Raw genomic sequence first — 12,451 nt, 5'->3', positions numbered from 1 at the left:
TGGAGAGGTGCACCGAGGAGCTCGCGCCATGGCTGGACCACTTGTCGGACGCAGTCGGCAGCGTGTTCCGCGTCGCACTAGGCCTCCGCAACGCCGAGCTCGGCAAGCTATGTGATCTAGCTTGATGACCTCACCGTGAGGTCATGCTCAAATCTTATACAGCCGTTTTCCTTTAGGAAAATAAATTCAGAAATACTTTAGAAATACACTTATAGTGGCAATAAATCTCCACCGTTCATCTCTTGATTTGTGACCAAGATTAATTAAAAGATCTCATACACTTCTACCCGCAGGCCTGAGGGTATTTTAGACTTTTTCCAGAACAGTTTGATACTACTATAGTCAAAAGTGGACGGAATGGCATAGAGGAAAAAAAAAGTTCGGACCAACGAGACATATGACCACTCAACTTTTTTTAATGGTTTGTGGGCAATTACAAACTTTTATAATGGCCTGTCCTAATCTGGCTAGTTTGGTTGCCTGACCTATCCTAACCTTGCTAGTTTTGTAAGCCACAGGAGTCAAAGCCTGCCACTTGCGTCCATGGCCGATGAGGGTGGAGCTGCACCGTGTCATCGACGCAAGTGCGGTGGGGCTGGAGCGAGCCGTGGTCGTAGGAGCGCACCATGGAGGCGCCCTTGAACCTCAAGCTCCTCTTCGTCCTCATGTGGCCACGTCCTCATGTCAGCGTCCTCGCGCAGTGGTGGTGGATGCATGTAATAAAGTTGTCACTCATGTCTATCATGCATGTACAAACATGTTCATCTACCTTTCTCTAGATCATCATCATGTACTTCTGCTCCATTTGAACTTCTACATTGTGATGTGTGGACATCCCTCATTTTGAGTATTTGCAACTCTTACTATTTGGTTATCCTAGATGACTACACTCATTGTTGCTGGACCTTTCCACTTTGGCGGAAATCTGATGTCCATTAGCACCTTTATGCAATTTTGTGCCTTTGGCCGCATGCAGCACGCATTTCCCGTCAAGTGCCTTCAAGCTGACAATGGTACTGAGTTTGTGCACAACGCCACTGCTAGCTTCCTCGCAGACAATGGCATCCTGTTGTGTCTCTCCTGTCCATACACCTGGGCTCATAACGGCAAGGCCGAGCTCAGCCTACGCACCGCCATCAACAATATAGTGTGCACACTCTTTCTCCATTCTTCCATGTCTTCTGCCTACTCGGCCCGAGCTTTGACCACAGCCACCTATCTTCTTAATTGTCGCCCATGCTCCGCCATACACAATGAGATCCCCTTCTCTCGCCTCTAGGTCAACAGTCTGACCTGTCCCATCTTTGTGTCTTCGAGTGCATCTGCTACTTGAACCTTAGTGCCACTTCCGCACATAAGCTCGCTCCACGATCAGTTGCCCATGTATTCCTCGACCGCCCCTCTTCCCACAAAGGCTATCGCTGCCTTGATCTCTCATCACGCCGCATCATCATTTCTCGCTATGAGTTCGATGAGATGTCGTTTCCCTTCTCCTCTAACTTTATAGGCCCATCTACCTTAGCTTCGCTTAACTTTCAATGACAACGACGTGGTCGCCCACCCTTCACGGGTGCCATGCCCACCCAGCGGGCATGGTCTCATGCCCCTGTTTGGTTCCCCCATGGCGTGTCTCCCAGGGATGACCCCAGAGTGATCGCCAGTGGTCCTCCCACTGTGCTTGCACCACCAACACCGCCCCTGCAGCCACCGCTGGGTCATTTCGGCCATGTCTACATGTGGCACGGCACCATCGTCGTACATCGCCGCCACACCTCTAGCACCTTCAACACCACCAGCGGTTAGGGCTTTGGGTGCGCCACTGGCGCCCCCCAGTGCTGCTGGGGACGCCACCACTGCCACCTATGCCTTCTGTAGCTCCGGTAGTGGGACGGGCTGTGGCGAGGCTCCAGATAAGCGCCATCTAGCCGATCGACTATAGCAACGCCTTCATCTCCACCGCCGTCGCCTCGCCCCTGCCCACCAACTATCTCACTGCTCCAGCTAACCCGCAGTGGCGTGCGACCATGGCCGATGACTATTGGGCCTACATCAATAACGGGACTTGGTGTCTCATTCCCCGGCCTCCTCGCGCCAATGTCATCACCGGCAAGTGGATCTACAGGCATAAGTATCACAACGACAGGTCGCTCGCCCGCCATAAGGCTCGTTGGGTCGTTCACGGTTCCTCCCAGCAGCACGGCGTGTACTACGTCAAGTTGTCAAACCAGTCACGATCCGCTTTGTGCTTAGCATCGCAGCCTTACGGTCGTGGCCGATTCACCGGCTTGACGTCAAGAATGTCTTTCTTCATGGTAGTCTTGAGGAGACCGTATACTACCAGTAGCGTCCTAGCTTCGTCGGCCCCTCTATACCTGATCATGTTTGTTTGTTGTAGAAGTCCCACTACGGCCTGAAGAAAGCTCCTCATGCGTGGCACCAACGGTTTGCCACGTATCTTCGCCAGCTCGACTTCACGCCCTCTGCTAGTGATGCATCTCTCTTTATTTATAAAGATCGAGACCCTGAATTATAGGGGCCCCTACAAATGTGTCGATTTATAGGGGCGGCTGGTATGTAGAGGTGGCTATTACCGACCGCCCCTGCTGTGTCCATGTTTCACCCCCGCAGCTCCCACCGCCCACGTCACCCTGAATTCACCAGTGAGCCACGTCGCTGGAATTCCCTTCCATGGCCACCGTTCGTCCACGTCGTCCGAAAATCCCCGACCACAAAAATATCTGCCATCTCTCCCCCTCATCACCGCAAAAAAAAAACTCCCATCCTCTCCCTCTCTCGCTCTCTCATGAGGCGCGGCTGCGCCTCCCGCAACCCCCGCCAACATCGCTCCCGCTCTCGCCGCCTCCGCCCCCATCGTCCCTTCCTCTCCCTCTCCCTCTCTCCTGATGTGGCGGCGTGCTGGCCCCCTCCTCCGTCTCTGCTTTCACCTTCCCCCCCCTCTCTCTCGATGCCGCGACGCGCCGGCCAACGAACGGCGCGGGCGGGATGGCGGCGCACGGGCGCTAGCGAGCCCCCGCAGGTGGCCGTTGCCGTGGCTGCCACCATGACACGACTTCCTCCCACCGGTCCGCGTGCGTTCCTAGGCTCGACGAAACGTCAAAACCCTAGGTGCCTGTCTTCGACGCCTCCGTCTGCGCATGGCCTCTTCCTCGGCGGGTACCTTACCCTCTTCTTCCCCTTCTGTTGTTAATTGGGTTCCGAATATTGTTAAGTTGGTTCACCTATGCTCATACCTGATATACTTCTTTGTCGTTTTTATTTTGTTAAACTTACTCCATGGTAGCTTGAGTGACACCGAAGTTTAAAGTTTCTGATTGATAGTAAAATCAGAAGCAAAAAAAAAAGGAAACTATTGATGGGAACGCAGCTGGATTCCAAATGGGGATATGCTCGTGGGTGGATTGATCTTAGTTATCCAGTATGAGTTCTTGGTAAACTAATGCTTGCATGGTTCTGATCCTCTATGGGGTTGTCTTCGTGTTTGCAGGATGGGACACATGTGCACACCTGCTTAGGCGCTCGGTGTTATTGAATAATAACTATGGTATTATTCTGATATTTTTTAAGACAACCATAGTCTAAATGTTTTTTCCTACACTCATCATTCTTCTGGAAATATCTTTTCTATAGTTAATTAGCTATATATGTTTATAACTCTTATAGCTTAGCAAAATAGTATAGTGGTGGTGCATGCTATATTTATCCCAAATATTTCCAATATGTACCATCCCCACCTCCGTAAATATATTAGGTTCTCTGTCTTTTGGATTGGTATAGACAGAGTACTTGAGAGCCTTGTCATATGTGGTTCTAAGCCTACCACCATGTATGAACTTTTATTTAGCCTTGCCAACTGTTGTGGGCTCTCACTAATGAATATTTTTTTTCATATATATAGCTGTTGTCATATGTATGAACTTCTATTTAGCTTTGTTAGCTGATGTGAGCACTGACCTTAACTATTTGTTGTCCCATTGCAGGTTCGAGGTCCTGAGCTTCTGAACAAAGGAGAGGGGTTCGGCTAAGTTCAGAGATAGCATTTTGGTCGGTTCTTGTGGCTCCTCTTGCTTGCTTGTGCAGTATTTGCACATTCTTCCCACTCCCATGAAACATAAGGTATTTGATTGAGTATGACAGGTTGCCACAGCTTCATGTAGCGCATGTCTGCTAGCTAGGTTTAGGGAAAACTAATTCTTAAATATTTTTATATTGCACCAGTCATGTTCCTTAATGGCATGTTTATTGAGAGATAATAGTTATGTACTATCTAAGTCTTATTATTTCATACTAACAATCAGACCGGCCACCAATGGTGCATGTCATTTTATTTTGTTGATTTAAGGAGAAAAGAACATTGGTTTTGAAACTGAATTCGTTTGCATTTTGTTGTTACATCCTTAGTCTGACTAAAATTACCCACCTAAACTGTCTCATCTTCTTTTTGTATCATTTTCAGTTTAATGACAGCATACAACAGCCAAAAAGATGTCATGGCTCTTTAATCATTGAAATAGCACATGTATGTACTCTGCTTGGCTCTTTAATCATTGAAATATATATGTGTTTTTCAGTTTAGGATCTCCTGGCAACTTTGTTTTTCAGTTGCAACTTTTAATCTTACTATTTTGTTCCTTGTTTCTTGATTCATCCATTAGACTGCAACATCCAAATATGCTATACTGTTTAATTTTTTTATTCTAATGTCATGCTTTATTTTTTTTATCCGGATCATGATTTATTTTTTATCCTGTTGTCGCGTGAATGAGTACATGCACAAATGTTTATGAGTGGTTTAACAAATATAATGCTTGGGATGACATCTCCTATCCTATTTCAAGATTGTTAGAACTTCCCTATCTGAGACATCTCAAATATCTATGCACATGATACTATTTTAAAATCCGGCCAGCAATGGATTGTTTTACTACTCTTTGAAATGATACTTATATAATGGACTCTGTGAATTGAACTCTAGCTATACTATGTTTCAGAAATCCTACCTTACACTATGACTACTTTAACTTGCCTTCTTGCAGATTGAAGAGATGATATACCTAGACTCTGAATTGAACTCTATGTCAGTGACCATAATGGTGCTCAGCCAGTGCATGCCATCTCCCAGTTGCTGGCTAAGCTGGTAAGGCACTCAGCACCATATCCTTTTGTATCTTGGAAATGCGAATGCCTCACTCCTCAGATGTCAACTATTGATAATTAAATTATGATGATATATTATAAAATTAGTGCTTGGAAAGGAATGATATTTTTTTTTGTCAAGGATTCATATTATTCCATTCTACCATTTGTTTATTATCTTTCCTGTTGTTTTACATATTGGTTAGGGAGTAGTGTAAACTTAAGTGCCCAGATGGATTAGTTAAAATGATGTAGGGGCTTTGATGCCTTTTGCTTCTACAGCTCATGGACATTTTGTGTTTTCGGCAACAATGCCATAACTATCCCGCAAATGAGAAAAGTTATGAGCCCAGTTATTTTGGAGGTGTGCTTACTAACAAGTAAAGTTAATCAGTTAATTATATTTTTGCAGGTGTGCATGAGCTGTCCAGTGTGCATAAGCCCAGTTACTTCATATCGATTATCAAGACGTATACGACAATCCTCAATAGTTTATATGTTTGTATACATACTTGTAACATTCACTTAGGTAGAAATCCTCAGTACCAACACATTGTGCTCTTGTGCTTGTGGTCAGATTTGAATTATATATATATGTTCTGGTCGAAATTGAATTGTAAATTTAATTTTTTTTTGCAGAAAAATGTACTGTAGGTGCGGTTCTAGACTGAACCGCCCCTACAAATAGGTATTATAGGGGCGGCTGGTACTACGGCCGTCCCTATAAATTGATTTGTAGGGGCGGCTGATAACACCAGTCGTCTCTACAAATCGATTTGTAAGGGCGGTCTAGGAACCGTCCCTACAAATACATGATTTGTAGAGATGGTATGGTAGAGGCGGCTGGCCGAGCCGCCTCTACAAAGCCTCACCAGCCGCCCCTAGAAACCATTCATGTAGTAGTGAGTAGCTGTGAAAAATCCAGAGGTTCGGAAATTTTCACCTGTGCTTCTCTATGGAAAATGGAGGCAAAAAAGATATAGAAGTTTGTATTTGGTCAACAATAAAGCGTACCTATGTTTATGCAGATGCAAATGCCGAGGTTCAGTTCATCAATTTGCTCAATCAATTAGTAACACTCCTATTTTATACGAAAAATGTATCACACACTTGGTGAATCCTTTGATCATATATTCACACTGGTTTTTAGCAAACCTTATCAATTGGTCATGAATGGCCAGAAGGAAAGAAAAACAAAATACTATAGACCATGTGGAACGCACATTTCCATAATTATTTATAGTCATTATTCATTTATGCAGAAACATTTCAAAGCTACAAAGACCTACAAATTGCACAACTAAACTATAAAATATAAGAACCAATTAACCAACCAAACATAGGATTTTTAATTGCATTATTTTTCATGTAAAAATATTTAGCTAATTTTTCAAATGTATTTTTATGAAGTTTTGGACATTTTTTAAAAAAATTATAGTCCGATTTACCTCCCTGAAATTTCAACTTAGTCTGATTTACCCCCTTTGATGTGTCGCCACATCAGCAAAACCACCCATATGCAAAAATAAACGGTTATAAAAGTTGAAGGGGTAAAAAAAATTGGTTTTGTAGTTTAGGATGAAAAATCGGATGACCATGGTAATTGAGGGAGACAAATTGGACTTTGTAGTAGAAGATAGAAGAAGAGAAGTGAGGAAAGGAGAAGAGACGAGAGGACTTAGCAACTGACGAACGGGACTATGATCGTTTAGAACAGTCTCATATATACATATGACGTCGTTTTCAATCAAAATATATACATATGACGTAGCCTATCACAACCGTACAATGTACGCACTACTGGACGCAGGGTCTTTGCCGAGGGCCTGAAGCCCTCGGGAAAGGCTCTTCAGCCGTCGGCGAAGGATTTGCCGAGGGCAGCCCTCGGTGAAGAACCCTCGGGAAAAAAAACGTCGGCGAAGGAGTCTTTGCCGAGGGCCTTTTATCGGGCACTCGGCAAAGTATTTGCCGAGGGCTAACGGCGGCCCTCGGCAAAGTAAAGTAGCCGTTAGGTACGCGGTTATTTTCCACGGCGTCTTTGCCGAGGGCTGACATACAGGCCCTCGGCAAAGAGCTTTTTTTTTGGAATTTATTTGCCGAGAGCTATACCGCAGGGCCCTCGGCAAAGACCTATTTTCTTTTTTTTTCTCGGAATTTCTTTGCCGAGAGCTATATCGAAGGCCCTCGGCAAAGACCTACGTTTTTATTTTTGTCTCGGAATTTCTTTACCGAGGGCTGTGTTCAAAACCCTCGGCAAAGACCTACTTTTTAATTTTTCCTGGGAATTTCTTTGCCGAGGGCTATGGTTAAGGCCCTCGGCAAAGACCTGTTTTTAATTTTTCCTGGGAATTTCTTTGCCGAGGGCTATGGTCAAGGCCCTCGGCAAAGACCAGTGAAAATTTTCAACATTCCACCTGTTTCTTGCTTTCCATGCAGACAAAAAATATATATATATATTCAACAGCAGAAATATCTCACAAATATCACAATCATCACATATATCTCACAAATATCACATATATCTCACAGATATCACATAGATCATCACATGTATCATCACAAGTCCAAATTCAACAATTCCATAAGTCCACAATCTAACTCAAGTGTCAAGTCCACAAGTTCAAATCCGACTGAGGCTGGCCAACCTCTCCAACCGTCTGGCCTCTGCGTCACCAACCTTCCCAACCGTCTGGCCTCTGCATCGAGGGTGGTGTAACGAAGCCTCCAGAATCAGGTGACGCACGAGGGGGGTTATTGGAACCCGCCGACTGAGGCTGCACAAACAATTATATGCTTATGTGAGATTGCAGTAATTATTCTAGGACTACAGTTTTAGTATTTAGACAGAAACCTATCAAATTTTTTATAGCTAGTGTTGTCTGGGTTTCTATGTCATACAAGCAAATCAGTAGCTAGTGTTCTCTGGGTTTCTATGTCACACAAGCGAGAAGTGAACTTTAACGCTTACAGGAGTAGCTGCAAACGCGTGCGGCACCTGAGGCGGAGGAGCTGACATCTGCACAGGCACACCCGTCTTCTGCCCAAGAGCTTGCATGATTTGCATCATTTCTGCAATCCTGACCTCCTGGGCCTCCCGAGCGGCCTGCTCAGCCTCCAGCCGAGCAGTGAGGGCCGTGATCTGCGCCGTCTTCTCGTTGTTCTGGGCCTGCAATATTGCACTCCAATATTTCAGTAATGCAAATCTAACTCAAGTGTGAGAATATTAATTTACGACGAGTAAAACAAGAATTACCTCGAGCGCATCGACCCGCTGCAGTGTCGGAGTAGGCCGTGAGCGTATGGGCTGGCTGGAACTCATGCTCTGTGCTCGGAGCTGGCTCAGAGTGGGAACAGTGGTGGGGTCGATGGCGGCGTTCGCAATCCACGTCCGGCCGTGCTTCCTGCCGCCACCGAGCCTCATGATGGCCTCGGCATCAATGGGCTCGGTGCGGACGTCGTACTCTGGCCCGTGCCGCTGCTGTACCGCCGACGTGTACTCCTGGACTTTAGTGTACACGTTAGGGTCGGAGTATGCCTCGCGAGGGGCAGCCGGGTCCCAGGTGATGTCGCCGGCCACCCTGGTCTGGTGGGACATAGCCCATGCCGTGAACATCGAGACATCCTCGTCCGGGTGCGCAGCCTCCTGCGAGAAAGGCGGCAGGTGGTGAGCAATCAGGCATACGTTAAGCGTGAAACTAAATAGAAGAAAAATCACTTACATATGCCGATTTGAATCCGGGGAGACTCCTGCTGCCTTGATGGTGAGTGGCAGCTGGCCTGAGCATACGCAGTGCCCGCTGAGACTCGTGCTTCTCTATGTAGGCCGGCGTGAACCACCTAGCCACGATCATTGTCCAGGCGTCGGCATGCGCTCGGCACCACCAGGGAATCACCTACAAGTCAACGAGTGTTTGACATATATGAAGATGAAATTGAACATATTTAATTCAAAAACAAAACAATATCAATGTTATTCATGTACCTCAAGGTACTGCTCCTGGGTCAGCGTCATCTGTCGAGCCTCCCTCTTGGTGACTGTCATTCTACGAGCCGACGCGTAGTAGTCTATGTGGGCCTGGACGCGCGCCTCGTGAAACATGTCGGTGACATACTTCCTACAGGCTGCATGCGCCACACGATCAGCGAGGCCCTGGATGTTATTCTGGCTCGGATCGGAGCGGAGCATGAAAACTGACCTCATCTACGCATACGCGGGCTGTCCAAAAAACGTGGACAATCCGAAACAGATACGGTCAGATACACACAGTGATCTGCATGCCTCCAACCGTATCTCTTTCGGACGGGAGACGCCTAACTGGTTTACGCAGTCTACGATAAAGATACAGGAGTAGAGGTTGTTTATACCTAAGGTGGCGGTGGAGACAGGGTAGCGGGGCAGTGGCGAGTCGGGGCAGTGGAGAGTCGCAGCGCCGACGAGGACGATCGACTACTCTGAAGCTCCTTTGACGTCCTCTGCTCTGCAAAAAAAAGGGTATAAATTAAAAATTTCGGCAGAACCTCCCCTGTACGGGGAGGTTTCCAAAACCTGCAAAAAAAAATCGGCTCGATGGCCAACACCCACATTCACGGCACAAAGGCCGACACATCAACAATGGGAGGCACGAAGGCCATCCACATCAAAAAACGGCGCGATGGCCGACAACCCATGGTTTTACCTTCTACTCGACCGAGGGACGGGGAAGTGAAGGTGACGGCAAGGTCGTCCAGACGAGGCCGTTATCCAGAACCACCTGCATTGCATGCCCAAGTAATTGCTTCAAAACATGACCCGCTTAGACAGTGAATAAAACAAGTGCAACTGCAAAAAAGTACCGAACCAGTAAATCCTAAATTTTCCGGGCTGTAAGTAAGCACATTACACTTTTCTCTTCCTATAGGAGTTAATTCCATTCATACTTAATAGCGAGCATAAATGTTGTTATTCAGATTTTGCTAAGCTTTGTAGTAGAATCATTTCAAACGTCCCTTTACGGATCAGTTATGCAGAAATAATCATCAGTTCACTAGCAACAAAGACTAATCCATGCAAAAGCAATACAATGATGCGCAATAACAACATTTCAAGGTTTCAGGTCAAGATTGCGAAATCAAGGTGATTTTGTAAAGAAGAGACTGGGGAGGGAGCAGAGGCACCGAACCTTCCGGGCGACGACGGCGGAGGACGCGGCCGGGGCGGCGGCGGGCCGTGGGCAGGCGACGGGGCGAGACGACAGGAGAAGAGGAAACGGGGGGCGGCGGGGGAGGGGCGGCGGCGGCGGGCGAGCGCGCGGCGGCCTGCGCGGCGGCGGCGTCCGCGCGGCGGCCGAGCGCGCCGTGGCGTGCGCGGCGGCGGCGGCGGCGGGCGAGTGGCGGCTCGGGCGGGCGCGGCTTGGGATAAGGCCGCCCGCCCGGCCGTTCCCTTTTTTATATGGGGTCCCCTCTTTGCCGAGGGCCTAGATCCAGAGGCCTCGGCAAAGATTTTTTTATTTTTTTATTTAATTTCTTTGCTGAGGGCCAACATCCAAGGCCCTCGGCAAAGATGTTTTCTTTTTATTTCCGCCGGCGCCATCCCGTTCAAAATATTTGCCGACGGCCTGTACAACGGGCCCTCGGCAAAGAGTTTTATTTTTTTATTTCCAAATTCTTTGCCGAGGGCCTAACGCCGAGCCCTCGGCAAAGGCTGACGGCCGGTGCCGCCGTCACGCTCGGCCGAGGTCGCCGAGAGGCGGTACTGTGCCGAGGGCCCGGCCCTCGGCAAAGGTGGGCCTTTGCCGTGGGCCGTTGATTGCCGAGGGTCCGGCCCTCGGCGAACGAGCCGTTGCCGAGGGCTAAGCTTCGCCGAGGGCGGCCCTCGGCAAAGAAAGGATTTGCCGAGTGCCCGAAATCAGGCCCTCGGCAAAGTCTTTTGCCCTCGGCAATGTTGCTGTTTCCAGTAGTGACGTACCGGACGTGAATGGCTACTTTTTTTTTTTTAACTTTGTGGTCTCTATAGGTCGTGCACTCGTGCTGGAAACTGTACTCCTAATCCTAGGACCGTTTGGAGATCCATATCCACTTTGGGCTTGGAGGCCTCCATGAGTGAGCGTGGATTGAATCATGTGACAGCACACCCTATGAGCTGGGCCTATTATCAGTAGATGAGCTGTGCTCAAATCCATACCCCCGCTAGAATTCTGATTCGGTAATGCTCTCCTCGGAGCATCTGTCCGTCCGATGCTCACGTTCGTGGGCCGCGACGCACGCCCAAACGATCCCCTACCATCCACTCGCCTAACTCTCTGAACACCGCAGTTTCTCAAAAAAAAAAAAACACCGCAGCGGAGTTCGACCAGCGCACAGCTCGTAGCGCTCCACCCGCGCAGCTCGTGGTGACCGGCCGGGGTGGAGGCCGCATGCGCACTTCTTGTGCTCCGCTTGCCCAGCTCGCCCGGCCAGGGGTGGAGCTCACTCGCGTGCAGCTCATGACAGCCCGAATGGAGCCCGGTCGCATACATCTCACGCTTCGCCTGCCCCAGTTCACCGTGGTTAGGGTGGATCTCGGCCGCGCGCAGCTCACGACGTCCGGGATCAAGCTCGCCCACACACAGCTCACGGGTGAGCTTACACCGCGCATAGCTCGCGCTCCACCCGCACAGTGTGGAGACCCGCCGCGGCCTTCTCCACCGGACCTGCCGCGTCCTTCTCCACTGGAGCGGCGATCTCTGCGTCACCGACGAGCTCTACACCGGCAAACTCCACACGTCGACGAGCTTCTATTCTCCCAAGCAGCAAGGAGATGTTGCGCTGAAACCACATGTTGCAAGCGTATGTTCCAAGTGTTTCAAAAGTTTTATAGACATATTGCAAGTGTTTTATATTCGATGTTGCAAAAATAGATCGGGATGTTGTACATGTTGCAATGGTGTTTCAAGTGTATGTTTGAAATGTTTCATCTATTTTCATACGTATGTTGCAAATGTTTTATCTAAATGTTGCAAAAGTAGATCTAGATGTTGCATATACATGCATGTTACAAGCGTATGTTCCAAGTCTTTCAGGTGTTTCATACGTATGTTGCAAGTATTTCATCTGGAGGTTACATATGTTTTGCAATAATGGCTACACACGTGTTTTCCTAGTGTTTCGTACGTATGTTGCAAGTGTTTTAACTGTTTTGGACGTACATTGCAAATATTCCATCTAGATATTACAAACACTACTGGAAACTCGAATACTTCTGTGCGTGTTGATTTTTTCTATGCGTGTTTCTCAGAACACACATAAAATTTGTAATTATTCTGTCGGTTTCAAAAATCCC

General features: G+C 47.9%; 3 long non-coding RNA genes across 3 annotated transcripts; all 3 read right to left on the bottom strand.

The window, feature by feature from the left end:
- Positions 1-7,635: 7,635 nt before the first annotated feature.
- Positions 7,636-8,469, bottom strand: LOC136532408 (uncharacterized). Its single transcript, XR_010778236.1, has 3 exons — positions 8,408-8,469; positions 8,123-8,320; positions 7,636-7,928 (listed from the first exon to the last, which is right to left on the bottom strand). It is a non-coding gene; the product is annotated as an uncharacterized lncRNA (long non-coding RNA).
- Positions 8,470-8,756: 287 nt separating this feature from the next.
- LOC136532409 (uncharacterized) lies at positions 8,757-9,299 on the bottom strand. The gene is made up of 3 exons (XR_010778237.1): positions 9,137-9,299; positions 8,874-9,047; positions 8,757-8,797 (listed from the first exon to the last, which is right to left on the bottom strand). It is a non-coding gene; the product is annotated as an uncharacterized lncRNA (long non-coding RNA).
- Positions 9,300-9,530: 231 nt separating this feature from the next.
- Positions 9,531-10,388, bottom strand: LOC136532412 (uncharacterized). Its single transcript, XR_010778238.1, has 3 exons — positions 10,314-10,388; positions 9,831-9,905; positions 9,531-9,632 (listed from the first exon to the last, which is right to left on the bottom strand). It is a non-coding gene; the product is annotated as an uncharacterized lncRNA (long non-coding RNA).
- Between the last annotated feature and the right edge of the window lie 2,063 nt (positions 10,389-12,451).

The sequence above is a fragment of the Miscanthus floridulus genome, unplaced genomic scaffold (assembly GCF_019320115.1).
Source record: "Miscanthus floridulus cultivar M001 unplaced genomic scaffold, ASM1932011v1 fs_613_1, whole genome shotgun sequence".
Lineage (NCBI taxonomy): Eukaryota > Viridiplantae > Streptophyta > Magnoliopsida > Poales > Poaceae > Miscanthus > Miscanthus floridulus.
Note: the sequence above shows the minus strand (reverse complement) of the source record. Positions and strands in the feature narration are given on the sequence as shown.